Genomic DNA, 15408 nt, shown 5'->3' with positions numbered 1-15408 from the left:
TGATTACGGGGTTCCTCAATCCTTTATAGTTCCCAATGATTCTAATACTACCAAATCAACGGTCGAAGAGCTAGAGCAGGTCGTGCCGATCGAAATCTACTCAATCAAAAGTTATACCTGGGCACGGGGTTAACTCCTGAGCTCAGGAAAAAGCTCATTCAGTTTCCTATAGCTAACATGGATTGTTTTGCTTGGTCTCATCTCGATATTACAGGGATCCCACCGGAGATCACTACTCACAAGATGAGCCTGGACCGGAAATTCCATCCGGTGAAGCAGAAAAGGACACCTCAATCCGACATCAAGCATGCTTTCATCAAAGACAAGATAACTAAACTCCTAAAAATAGGGTCCATCTGGGAGGTCAAATACCGAGAATGGTTAGCACACGTAGTAGTATTCCCTAAAAAAAGAACAAACTGAGAATGTGTGTGGATTATAAAGATTTAAATAAGGTATGCCCCAAAGACTCTTTCCCTTTGCCTAACATCGATCGCATGATCGATGCCATGGCCGGTCACAAGATCCTCAGTTTTCTTGATGCCTACTCCGAGTACAACCAAATAGGGATGAACCCGGATGATCAAGAAAAGACCCCATTCATCACTAAGTATGGCATATACTGCTATAACATAATTCCATTTGGATTAAAAAAATTTGTTGCCACTTACCAACGCTTAGTAAATTGAATGTTCGAAGAACAAATAGGAAAATATATGGAAATGTACATTGACGATACGTTAGTTAAGTCCCAGCGAGCAGAGGACCACTTAAAGCATTTGCAGGAACCCTTCAGTATATTGAAGAAGTACAACATGAAGCTGAGAAACGGATCAGGTAAATTTCTCGGGTTCATGTTGTCAAATCGAGGAACCGAGATCAACCCTGACAAGGTCAAAGCTATCGAGGACATCACGTTAGTGGATACAGTGAAGGTCGTACAAATGCTAACCGGGTGCATTACCGTCATGGGGTGATTCATCTCGAGGTCCTCCGATAAGAGCCATCGATTTTTCTCGTTACTGAAGAAGAAAAACAACTTTGCATGGACCCCGGAATGCCAACGGCCCATAGAAGAACTTAAGTGATATCTATCGAGCCTGCCACTGCTTCACACACCGAAGGCAGACGAATGACTACACTTGTATTTGGAAATGTCAGAAATAGCGCAAGTGGAGTTCTAGTTCGGATTTACAAGGTACGCAATGTCTAACTTATTATGTTAGCAGGATCTTAGGCGAGGCCGAAACTAGATATCCTCACCTAGAAAAATTGGCGCTCGCTTTGCTAAGTGCCTCTACGAAACTGAAACCATATTTTCAGTTACATCCTATATGTGTTGTGACAACCTACCCATTACGAAATATAATGCATAAACCCGAACTCTCGGGACGATTGGCCAAATGGGCCGTAGAAATCAGCGGGTACGATATCGAATATCAACCCCGGACAATAATTTGGTAGATTTCGTGGCCCATTTCACGTTGGCCCTAATACCTGAAGTCAAAAGAGACTTGTTGGTGAACTCGGGGACGTCGTCGGGAATCTAGACCCTATTTACGGATGGTGCCTCGAACGCAAAGAGGTCCTGGATTAGCATCGTACTGAAGCTACCATAGGTAATATAGACAGACAATCAATTAGAACTGTGAAATTGTCTAACAACGAGGCAAAATATGAGGCCATGATTGCAGGTCTCGAACGCCAAAAGCTTGGGGGCGAAGGTGATCGAAGCTAAGTGTGAATCCCTCCTTGTAGCAAACGAAGTTAACGGAACCTTCGAAGTCATAGAAAAACAAACGCAAAGGTACCTAGATAAGTTACAAGCAACATAACATCGGTTCAAAGAGTGGACTTTGCAGCACATTCCTTGAGATTAATATAGTGAGGCTGATGCCCTTGCAAACTTAGGGTCGTCGGTCGAAGACGAGGAGCTAAACTCGGGGGCAGTTGTGCAACTCTTGAGGTCGGTAGTAGAAGAAGGTCACACTGAAATAAACTCCACAAGTTTAACCTGGAATTATAGAAATAAATATGTAAAGTATTTAAAGACTGGGAAACTTCCCTAAAATCTAAAAGAATCGAGGGTTTTGCGCACAAAGGCAGCCGATTCAGCTTGTTTGAGGATGCAACCTTGTTCCGAAGAATGTTCGATAGCCCACTAGCAATATGTCTGGGACCAGGAGATATCAAGTATGTTCTGAGGGAATGTCACGCCCCAACCTCGGGTAGCGCGACCGGCACTCAACCGAGTGGACCCGGTCGAGCAAGCATGTTAGACACTTTCTACCCATCCCGCTTATGACCAAGAGAAAACGCGTCCCCATTAGTTTAAATAGTAGAAGGATAATATATATACAACATTACTAATGCATTTCATTTTACTACATGATTGTTAACTTTCAAAAATACATACACTTTGCAATTTAGTGGAACAAGAGTCCAAAACACATCATAACCCACCAGACCTTTCTAACACCCATACACAACCCACATAAATGTCTACAGAGCCTATAAATATACAAAAGACATTTATGATAATGCCGGCAACAAGCCCCGGCTATACCTCAAAACGTGGTAGACATATAAACAAAATATGCACTATATGCCCCGGGATGAGATGGGGCTCACCAAGTCTGTTGGGAAGATGATGATGTTGCACCACTAGCTGCGATCAACACCGTCTACTATGGAACCGCCTACATTCATTTAAAGATGTAGCGCCCCCAGCAAAAGGGACGTTAGTACTGTCGAATAGTACTGGTGTGTGTTTAGATCCAAATATGGCCAAAATAGGCTATTCATCAAGTCCACCAATATGGCAGGTGCATTAGTCAACCCGAAGGACATGACAAGGAACTCAAAATGGCCATATCGAGTCCTGAAGGCTGTCTTGGGAATATCTTTCTCCCAAACTCTGACCTGGTGGTACCCCGACCTCAAATCTATCTTTGACAAGCATCTAGCTCCCTGTAACGGATCAAACAAGTCATCTATCCTTGGAAGGGAATACTTATTCTTAATGGTTACCTTGTTCACTTGCCTATAATCGATACACATCCTTAGCGAGCCGTCTTTCTTCTGTACAAACAATACTGGTGCACCCCAAGGTGAGGTACTGGGTCTGATGAATCCTTTCTCCAGTAAATCTTTTAACTGCTCCTTCAAATCCTTTAATTCGGTAGGTTCCATTCTATACGGGGAGATGGATATTGGTTGCGTTCCTGGAAGCAAATGATGCCAAAATCAATCTCTCGCTCTGGAGGAATACCTGAAAGTTCATCTGGAAATACATCTGCGTACTCTTTGACTACTAGAATAGACTGAAGTGAAGGTATCTCAGCATTCGCATCTTTAACTCGCACAATATGATAAATGCACCCTTTTGTGATCGTTTTCCTCTCCTTCAGATAGGAAATAAACCTACCTCTGGGTGTCTTTGTATTACCTACCCATTCAAGGATTGGCTCACCCGGAAAATGAAATCTGGCTGTCTTTGCTTGACAATCAATTGTGGCATAACAAGCTACCAACCAGTCCATGCCCATGATAGCATCAAAATCCAACATCTCTAGCTCAACTAGGTCGGTTGAGGTCCGACGACCACAAGCTGATATCGTACAACCTCGGTAAACGCATCCGGCGATAATCGATTCTCCGACCGGTGTAGATACCGCAAAACGATCACTTAGTATTTCAGGCACTATACCAAATTTTCGCGCGACAAATGGGATAATACATGATAAAGCAGATCCTGGGTCTATCAAGGCATAAACATCGTGAGAACAAATGGTCAACATACATGTCACAATGTTTGGTAAGGACTCTTGGTCATGTCGACCTGCTAGCGCATAGATATGATTCTGGTTACCACCTGAACTGGACCCTCTACCTCTACCTCAACCTCTACCAGTCGAAGACTGAGACTTGCGCCCCTAAAGGATGTACGGACATAGTTGATCCTGTTGCTGAATTCGTTGGTTGTGCCATACCCCCAGAATCTCTACTTGGGCAATCTCGCATCATATGCCCTGAACGTCCACATGTATAACAAGCATCTGAACTGGCTCGACATTGGCCCAAGTTTCCTCTACCGCAGATGGCACACCGTAGCAGGATTGACTAAGTTTCCCCGAACCTCGCTGTCACTGCAAACCTGACACCTGGGAGCTTTCACCTGGTCTTGACTAAGTATAGTGGTCATACCTGTAACCCTGTAGCTAATGTGGTAGAGGTCTAGGTGGCCGTTCGAAGTACTAGGGCCTATAACTACCCTGAGACTGCTCCTGAGACCTGGCAAATCTCATCCTCTTACGGGGGCGATACCGGTACCTAGTGCCTCATCTATCCTTGCGTACTACTTGCGACTAAGAGTCTCTGAACATGTAATGTCATACTTTGGCTATAGGCCATATTACAAGATAATGTGCGATGCAAAATATAAAACTAAAAGGAGACTAACGCTGACTAATGTCAACATAAAGCTGGGCCAGCAAGGCCGTCATAATTACTACAACTGACATACCAACAAAATATACGTACAGGGCCTACAAGCCCAACATACTGCACTAACCGACAGGATATGTCTACAAGCCTCTACTGATGGATGTACTGTGATCGGAACAGTGCCCCGACCTACCCATAACCTATCTACATATATACACAAGATATACACCACACTACTAGACCCTGTAACTCCGAAAGAAGGGGAGCTTACTAATAAAGCTGAACTCGGGCAACACCTACTGAGGAGGTCTACCCATCTGTCTGTCTGAACCTGCACGCATGAAATACAGTGCCCCCAGAAAGGGACGTCAGTACAAAATAATGTACCGAGTATGTAATGCAATATGCTGAAGCTGAAACTGAACTGATAATATAATAACTGAAAGCAACTGTGGATCAAAGATAACCTGAGGATATGCTCATCAGCTGATACTGACTCGACTCTCTCAATATAGTGAGTAAAATAGTTGTCTGGCCCTATAAGGCTCGGTATGTATGTATGTATGTATGTATGTATATATATATATATATATATATATATATATATATATATATATATATATATATATATATCTGCTCTGCCGTAGTAGGCTCGCTCATAGGCACTCGACCGTACTAGGCTCTGTATCTCGAGCAATTGGGCTCGCTCATAGGCGCTCGATCACAGCAGGCTCGGTATATAACTTACCATCTGATCAGAGGTTGCCCAATAGGGGCCTGCCCATTGATTATAGCTCGATGGTAATGAAAATAATTTAATACTGCATATATAAACTCTCTACTCTCTTGAATGGAATAAAAAAATACTTAATTGAATATGAAGTCCCGGTAAGGAGAATATTGTAACTTACAAAACTGGAAAAATATACGCAATTTACGAGACTAGCAAAATATACTTAAATTCCGAGATATGAATTTTTCTTTAAGCCCCGTTATCAAACTTGTGTAATTATGAGATCATGCAAAATGAAAGAAGATCTTAGCCTTAACATACCCGTTCCTTGAATTATTTGCACGAAATGAAGCTTCTGTTCCTGCGAATTTTAACGAAATTCTGCTTCTGCTTCTTTGAAATCACTTGAACGAAATTGCTTCTTGCTTTACGAAGCTTTTCTAGGAACAAGAACTAAGCTTCTGCTTCTAAGCTTTTCTTAGAGAACTAAGATTCTGCTTCTAACGTTACTAAGATACATGGGTGATAATTATATCTTTGAATTGCTTTCCATTTTGAAGGGAAAGTGCACATGGTTCCTTAGCAGAGACTTAGTAAGTCTTTATGACTTTGTCTCTTATCTTACATGTAATTAAGGCTTTGCTCCTAGATGGCCACATAAGAAAATGTGACCCTTAGTCACTTCTTTCTTATGTGGTCAGCTGCCGCGTTTCAGTTGTGATAATTATAAATCTTCATCCACTTATTAGTTAATTAGGTAATATCCCGTTACCCGGTAATTAATGAATTACCCGCGTAATTTAAAAATTACCACAAATTGCTTAAAATTTTACTTATTTTTAATATACTTTATATTTATTTTATACATTATACTACCGTGGTCATATGGTACCTTGCATGGTTCTAGTTCATAATCATCGGGTATTATCGCTCGACCCGCATTTTATCCCAAATTGGCCACTTTCAACGAAACTCGTTTTCTTTAATTCGTGTATCCCTTTATCCTTCATAACACTTATTTATCGCTTGCAATAAATACGTTAACGTCAAGATAATCTCATTCCCGAGTCTACATCAATTAACTGAAGACAAAACTTTAACGTGCTAAAACGCGAGAAGTAACATTAAGTAAGAAGAAATAATGAACCACATCAATATTATCGGAATAGTAGGGGCCTTGAGCTCGTCAATCTAGGGACCTCGAGGTCAGCTAAGAGAAATTAAGTATGAACAATAAATTAAAGGCAATAAAGTTGCAGAATAATTGGAGAGCACATTAAACAAGAGAAGAATAAGAATGTTCTATTGCAGTGAATGATCTGTTCTTTTACAAAGCCATTGGGGTCCGCTTTATATACGAGGAGAAAACTAAAATATAGTACCTTGCTCATAAAGGTAAATAATTCTATTGGTATAGGTGTATAACGACCTAGAGCGGACCTGTAGCAGTTCGTACAACCCTTATCCTATAATTAATGCCCAGGTCCACGTGTCCTCGAGAAATTCTCGCTCTATATATATTGACTTTGAGACGATGCTACCCTCGATGCAGTCCATGCGAGGGATTTGATCAGCTTCCTCGAGGTAGGTGTCCCTTATCCTGATACAACACCCACTTTGAGTCTCCCGGACTCGGACCCATAGCCCGATTTAAGACTTCAAAATCATGCTCTCTCAATTTTGACCGTATACAAATAGTCCCTGCATTTCTTAGAATGGAATGATATGACACAATATCGATCTCAATTTCCTCGAACCTCTAGTGATGACATCATCCTTGTGAAGCCAACATTTGAAGTGATCGAAACGTCCCATCGGCCCGCTTCCCAAAAACATTAAATGCATGCCAATGTTGGTCAGCCATTAACGCCTTCGAACCGCCGCTGCCCCTCTATAAATATGAGGCACTTTCCTTTGGTAAATAACTTTACCTTTCTTCAATCTGTTTTAGTCCTCATCTCTTTCTTTAGTCACTTGTTTCCTCCGCCTCTTTAAACACCGTAAAATACCAAGCTCTTGCCGAAAATACTACGTCCCTGTTTACTTACATTCCTTACCTTACAACATGGCCAAAACTTCCAAGACGGTCCCTAAATAAGATAAAGCATCATCTTCCTCCGCCTCTCGGTCGGCCAAACTGGTGGTGCCGCCGACACTTGAAGAGGTCACCCCTGGTGATTGCATCATCAAGAAGGACTTCGATATCGAGAATCCTCCAGATGTCGAGGGCCGATGCGAGCACGTATCACGATATATTAGCCTGATAACCATGCAGCTCATCAAGGATGTGAGGGAGGATTGTCGATGAGGGGAATAGGTCAAGGTTCAGATCTCGAGGCCTAATGAAAGCATAACTACCAACAAGGAGGGGTTTCTGAGTGTTTACACTTACCCCTTCACAATGGGCCCCCTCGATCCGGTGGAGATCGACTTCTGCAAGACATACGAAGTCACCCTCGGCCAAATTCACCCTTCGTTCTAGTGTATCGTGATCATGTCGCGGTACTTTTTTGAGAAAGCCAAAGGTTTAGAATTCACCCTCAGCCACCTAGTTCAGTTGTATCGGCCCTAGTTATTCCGAGGGCTTATCAAGCTACAGCACCGAACCACGAAGTCCTTCTTCACCAATACTGATGAAGCCAAAGATCGAGGTTGGATGAGCCAATTTGTTAGAGTCAGGACTTCGGACATCATCCCCGAGGAAAAAATGTCGTTCCCGGAGAGGTAGAATTTTCGTAAGTGGAGTCTGTATCTTCCTTTGTATCTATTCATGTTCTTTCGCTTTTCATAGCTTTCTCATCTTTCTTTTGGCAGCCGACGCTTGGGCGCTCCTAGCGGTGCCCGGCCTCGAGGATTGGGTCAGGAAACTAGCTGCCACATCCTCTTATGACAAGCGTAAGTGGCGCGAATTGGCGAAGGTCCAATGGGAGGCCAAGAACCATGGCCTTGGAGATTTGTCCGAGATGAGGCCAGCACCGTTTGGGGAAAAAACAAAGTCTCCAACCCGAAGCTCGAGAAGGACAACAAAAAGAAAGAAGGTCTCGAAACCCGGAGACCCTCAAGACAAGAAAACCTCCACTCGAAGGCTGCGGAAAAGATTTGCTCAAACGTGCACGGACTCGGCCCATGATTCCCCTGGATGGTGAGGAGAATGATGATGAAGAATCGACGTTGGTGACTCGGACCAGGAAGACGGTCGAGGCCACCGAACCTTCGGGACTAGAAAATCCACCTTGTGGTGAGGATGCCTAGAGAGAAGCAACGGGCAAGGTCCCCATGTCCCCAGAGGTTGAGATAGTCCCTCCGTCTTCAGCTGCTACATTGGAGGAGGTAAATGTTGAATTTTCCGATGTTAATGAGAATGCCCCGAGTGAAGAGCTTGGGGCCGCGACAACGGGTCACTCCCTTTCGTTGCCAACTTATTCTGAGGGGGGAAATCGAAGAAGCCAACGCTATGCCCAAGCCCGATCCAAATAAGGTCATTGAAGATGATCCTTTCCAGGGGTGATCGAGGATTCCAACAACTTCAATGATGCATTCTCCCTTTTCGAAGAGGCCCAACGTCTACTTATCCGAGTAAAGATCTGCCCTTTGTATTGAAAGTTTTTTTTCTTTTGTCTCCCTCTTTTACTGAAACGTCTTTATTTTACGTATAGGATATTGCAAAGTTCAAAGCCGAGCTGAACCGATGTGAGCTCGAGCTCAAGAGAGTCTCGGGCGAAGAGAAGGCCTTGAGGCTCTTTTGTAGCCAGAGGGAAGATGAGCTTAAGGATCTCCGGACTGCTTTGGCCAAAGCTCAAGAAAGTGAGTCCGAGCTGGACAAGCAGGTAACTTTGATTTTAACAAAGTTCGGCATTCTTGGCCCTGCTTTAGAGGCCAATACTTCAATATCTCAGCTGCAGCAAAAGCTGAACATGATTGGGCAGCTCCGGGCGTGGTGAATCATGTTCAGGCTGATTGAATCATTGGAAGGAAAACATGGACCGACTTGCCGCTGAAAAGGAAGCTGTCAAGGCTCAACTGACCTCGGCCGAAGCTCAGCTCCAAAATGCTAAAGCAAAAATCTTGGCTCAGGCCAGGGAAATCGAGGGGCTGGGGGTCGAACTAGCTAAAGCCCGGACTGAAGCTGCTCATGTAAGGTTGAAGTCAAGCTAAGGCCGAAGCTGAGAAGATGAAGGCTATGGCTGATAAATCCATTGCTATATACAAGAGAGAAGTCACGGCCGTTCAAGCTGAGTTGAGGGAGGCCTCCATCCGAGCAAGACGAAGCAATGAATTAGTTATGTATCACATCCGGAGGGAGACCCTCGAGGAAGATCGTGCTCAAGGGTTCGACCTTGCCGAGGAGATAGCCGAAGCACAGGCGCAGGAAACCGATGCTAGGTTTCTTGTCTCCTGTGATGATGAAGGCATGGTGAGTGGCTCCGAAGACGGGGAAAGTGAAGAAGACGCTCCTGAAGGAGAAGAGGCTTCAGAAGATAAAGCCACCGGAGATGAAGACAGCACTCTTGGGAACGAGGCCTCGAAAATAGATTAGGTTTCTTTTTTTGTATAAGGGCCCCTCGTTGTAATGTGCTTTGTAAATTTCCCTGATGAATATAAAGTAGCTTTTTGCTCTGTTCTTCATTTGTGTTAACTTTTTATTTTGTCTCCGTTCATGAAAAATTCCGATGATATACACATTAAGATCGAGTATCGGTTTAGACTCGTAATAAGCCCTTAGGCTTTTATTGCCCAAGATCGTACCCCTTAGGTTTTTAGGCGATCCCCCAGCCAAACTTAAAGTCAAATTGATGCGTGCTCAGGGCCTTTGGGCCCGATTTAAGAGAGAATGGGTTCTCAGACTCCCATAGGTATTTTGACCCTATATTTATTTTAAAGCCGTCCCTTAGGCTTTCATATATCGGTGCTTAGGCTCTGTTTTAGAATTGGCCCTTAGGCTCTTTCGGGTTGGCCCTTAGGCTCTTTTAGGTTGGCCATTAGGCTCTTTAAATTGGGCTGTTTCGGCCTCTAAAAATGGCTATATAGTTTTCCCTCATTTTGGCTAAAAGACTTATTGAAATTTTAGTTATGCCTTTGCATGTGTTTTTGTACCCGTTGGGTTTTTTTTAAGGCTCGACGTATCGGAACCTTATTAGTCATTTTATTTGCGTAGACATAATCAAATGCCTCTTAAGGGTTTTCCGAAGGCTGGTGTTATCGAAGCCCTTAGATTGTTCGAGGGCTGATTTATAAAATACCTTAGATTTTTCGGGGGCCGAATTTATTGAGGCCCCTTATATTTTGCTTTTGCGGGGGGGTGGGGGAGGGGGGTAGCCTGATTTAACCAGTTTTTCAGTGTTTGAAGGACTTTAATTTATAGCGAAAGTCGGGAGTCTCTGAGCCGCATTATTTGGCCGTAGCCTTTATATGACTGTAGTCTTTGGCATGGTCGTAGCCTTCGGTTCTATCACTTGGACTCATTTACCGATAACTTTCCGAACTTGTTCGAAAAGTTAGTCCCCGAGTGAGTTGGCCTTGGCCTTTGTTTCAAGGGGGTGCCTCTTAGAGGTCTTATGAATCCGAGTTTTCGATGACTCGGATATATTGACTGTCAGTGATAGTCCCCGGGTATTTCGGGGTGCTTTGGCCCTTAGCCACTTCGTGTAGGATTGTAAATGTCGAGCTCGTATGAGATACAAAATGTTTTTTTATATAACCAGAATGCTTCTTCAAATAGTTAATACATATGTACATGTTTTTTCCATCGGGGATTGATTATTCTATATGGACACGATTCATTTGACCATTTGGCTCATTACAAAGTTCTCCTGCCAAGGCCCTCTTGGGCGTAAAATATCTTTCTCAAAGCTATAACCTCCGAGGGTGATGCCCCCCAGTATTCGAGGTTGATTAAAAAGAAGCCTTTGAATACTTGTTGAGTGACCCTTAGGTAGCATATAGGTGTTGCCTCGTTAAAAACCTTGCCGGTAAAACCCATTTGGGATAAAACCCGATCCAAGGGAAAAAGAGTGCACACATGCTTTCAAATCCAAGGTCTTCGAGCTCAGCAGTAATATCACTTGAGCATTGATATGTTCCAATTATTTGGTAGTTTCTCGCCTTCCATTGTGCTGAGTTTGTAGCATCCTTTCCCTATGACTCCGAGGAAACGGTGCGGTCCTTGACAATTGGGACCTAGCTTACCTTTGTTTGGGTCTCGAGTGTTAAGAGTAACTTTCCTTAGGACTAAGTCCCCGACTCCGAATATAGATGGTTCGTCCTTTTGTTGTAATACCTCTCGATCCTTTGTTTTTGCGCGGCCATTCGAATTAATGAGACCTCCCGTTTTACGTCCAGCAGCTCGAGAGAAGTGTTCATCGCTTCATGATTTGAGTCTTCAGTGTCATGTCCAAACCTGGTGCTAGGCTCACCAACTTCAACTGGGATCAAAACTTCGGTCTCATATACCAAAGAAAATGGGGTCTCCCTCGTGCTTGACTTCGATGTTGTCTGATATGCCCATAGTACCTCAGGCAACACTTCTCTCCATTTCCCCTTTGCATCATCTAACCTTTTCTTCAAGTTTCGAATAATGGTTATGTTTGTAGACTTGGCCTGACCATTTGCACTTGGGTGGTAAGGTGTTCATAGGATCCTTTTGATTTTATGGTCCTCGAGGAACTTTGTGACTTTGCTGCCGATGAACCGCTTCCATTGTCATATGTTAATTCGACGGGTATCCCGAACCGACATATAATATGATCCCATATGAAATTGATACCTCTTTTACTCAAACCTTCTCGAAAGCCTGCGCTTCAACCCATTTTAAGAAGTAGTCAGTCATAAAAAAATGAATCTAGCTTTACGTGGCACCATTGGTAGGGGGCCGATGATGTCCATCCCCCATTTCATGAATGGCCACAGGGATAGTGCCGAGTGGAGTTGTTCACCAGGTAGATGAATTATTGGTGCAAATCTCTAGCACTTATCACACTTTCGAACGGACTCCTTGGTATCTTTTCCATACTATCCCAATAATATCCTGCTCTGATCACCTTGCGAACCAGAGAGTCTCCACCAGAATGGTTCCCACAGGAGCCCTTGTGGATTTCCTGTAGTACATAGTCTGTATCCCCAGGTCCCAGACACACTGCTAGTGGTCCATCGAAGGTTCTTCTGTACAACTTTCCATTTTCATGGAGCGAGAATCGAGCTGCTTTGGCTCGTAATGTTCTTGATTCCTTTGGTTCCGTGCGGAGCTTCCCATGCTTTAAGTAATCAATGTACTTATTCCTCCAGTTCCATATCAGGGTTGTTGAGTTAATCTCTGCATGGCCTTCTTCGATCACTGACTTCGATAGGTGGATGACAGCCCCCGGGACAATATCGTCTTCTTCGATTGATGATCCCAAGTTTTCTAGTGCGTCGGCCTCGCTATTCTGTTCTCGAGATACGTGGTCCAGTGTCTATTCCTTGAAGTTGTGCAGTGTCATTTGAAGTTTGTCCAAGTATTCGATCGTCTCGAACCTCGAAGCTTCCGTTTACCTTATTTACCACCAAAAGGGAATCACATTTTGCCTAGATGACCTCTGCTCCAAGGCCCTTGGCTAGTTCAAGACCTGCAATCATGGCTTCATACTCGGCCTCATTGTTAGTCAATTTAGAAGTTTTGATAGATTGTCTAATAACACTGCCCGTAGGCGGTTTCAAAACGATGTCGAGCCCGGACCCTTTCACATTCGAGGAACCTTCTGTGAAGAGGGTCCGAATCCCCGTCATTGTACCCGTTTTTAACAAGAGTTCCTTTTCTACTTCAGGTACGAGGGCAGGCGTGAAGTCGTCCACGAAGTCTGCCAAAATTTGAGACTTGATGGTCGTTCGAGGCTGATATTCGATATCATATCCTCTAATTTCGATGGCCCACTTAACCAACCTGCCCGATAATTAGGGCTTGTGCAAGACATTTTGAAGCGGATATATGGTCAATACACATATATGATGGCATTGAAAATATGGTTTTAATTTTCTAGATGCACTTATTAATGCAAGAGCTAATTTTCCAAATGTGGGTACCTGGTTTCAGCATCCCCTAGAGTTCGACTCACTTAATAGACAGGAAATTGTGTACCTTGCTCTTCTCGAACCAACCCGCCACTTACCGCCACCTCGGATACGGATAGATACGAGTAGAGGGTTTCATCCTCATTTGGAGTATGGAACAAGGGCGGGCTCGAGAGATACCGTTTTAACTCTTCCAGGGCTTTCTGGCATTTCGGGGTCCATGCGAAGCTATTTTTCTTTTTGAGCAGGGAAAAGAAGTGATGGCTCCGATCCAATGACCTCGAGATAAACCGGCCTAGGGCAGCTATGCATTCAGTTAGCCGTTGCACAGCTTTCAAATTTGTCACCACGGTGATCTCTTCAATGGCTTTGATTTTATTGGGATTGATCTCGATGCCTCTGTTTGGCACCATGAAGCCCAAGAACTTGCCCGAGCCGACTCCAAATGCGCATTTCTCGGGATTGAGCTTCATGTTGTACTTTTTAAGGATGTCGAATGTCACCTGCAAATGGGTCAATGGTCCTCTGCGGAGGGACTTAACTAGCATATAATCAATATAAACTTCCATGGATTTGCCTATTTGATGTTCGAACATCTTATTAACTAAACTTTGATATGTGGCTCCTGCATTTTTTAGCCCGAAGGGCATTACATTATAAATATACATCCCATACTTAGTGAAGAATGAAGTTTTCTCCCAGTTTTCTGGGTTCATTTGAATTGGTTGTACCCGGAGTAGGCATCGAGAAAAGTAAGGATCTCGTGGCCGGCTGTAGCATCGATCAGGCGATCGATGTTGGCAATGGGAAAGAATCTTTAGGGCATACTTTGTTCAAATAAAATATTTGTAATCTACACACATTCTAAGTTTATTCCCCTATTTAGGGACTACCACTACGTTAGCTAGCCATTCAGGATATTTTATTTCCCCGATAGATCCTATTTTGAGAAGTTTGGTTACATCTTCCTTGATGAATGCATACTTTACCTCGGACCGAGGTCTCCGCTTTTGCTTCACCGATTTAAATCTGGGATCGACACTTAGTCGATGGGTAGTTATCTCTGGTGGAATCCCTTCATATCTAAATGGGACCAAGCGAAGCAATCAATATTATCGATGAGAAATTGAATGAGTTTTTTCCTGAGTTCGGGGGTTAACCTCGTCCCCAAGTATACCTTTTGTTCCAAAAGATGCTCAATTAATATGAGTTGTTCGAGTTCTTCGATCGTGGATTTCATTGCATCTGATTCCTCGGGGGAAACAATAGTTCGGGGAGTGAGGAAATCTTCTTCTTCGTCCCCAGCTACCTGTTCATCGAATATTTGTCCCTCGGGATCAACCAAGGGCGCGAGCTGTAATTGCTATTTGGCTGCCTATTTGTCCTTCGACTTTTCCGATAATGACGTCGATATCGGTGTCAAGTCGTGCACTGCAAACATCTCCTTAGATGCATGATGTTCTTCATATGCTATTTTCACGCCATCCTTTGTTGGGAACTTCATCATTTGGTGGAGGGTCGATGGCACTGCCCTCATGCTATGGATCCACGACCTTCCGAGAAAAGCATTATATCTTATGTAACCTTCAATGACATGAAGTTTGGTGTCTTGTATGGTTCCGTCCACGTTGGCTAGGAGGATGATTTCTCCTTTCATCGTTTCGCTTGCCACGTTAAAGCCATTCAAGACCCAAGATGTTGGTAAGATTTGATCGAGCAGTCCGAGCTACTCCACGACCCTGGACCTGATTATATTTGCCGAGCTACCTGGATCCACGAGAACACGTTTAACTTGAACTTTATTTAAAAGGATAGAGATTATCACACCTCCTTTTCTACACATCTACCCCGAAGGATAATGTATAAGGGAGTTTTTCCATTTAAAGTGACATTATTCGAAATGGGATTATTTATTTGGTTTTTAGAGTCGCCACTTGGGATAGGATTGGCTTTTGGTGTCCCAAGTCACCGGTTTAACTTGAATCCCAAATCGAGGAAAATTTCGACTTCCCAGTTGGAGTCTGCGAACCAGAAATTCTGAATAAGGAATTCTGTTGACCCGAGGGAAGGTGTTAGGCACCCCCGGATCCTGTGGTTCTAGCACGGTCGCTTAAATTATTATAATTGGCTAAAAATCTGATTTCAATACATGTTTTAACTTATGTGCTTTTTTAACTTCAAACCGC

This window comes from Nicotiana attenuata, unplaced genomic scaffold (genome assembly GCF_001879085.1).
Source record: "Nicotiana attenuata strain UT unplaced genomic scaffold, NIATTr2, whole genome shotgun sequence".
Lineage (NCBI taxonomy): Eukaryota > Viridiplantae > Streptophyta > Magnoliopsida > Solanales > Solanaceae > Nicotiana > Nicotiana attenuata.
This window is presented reverse-complemented; position numbering follows the sequence as displayed.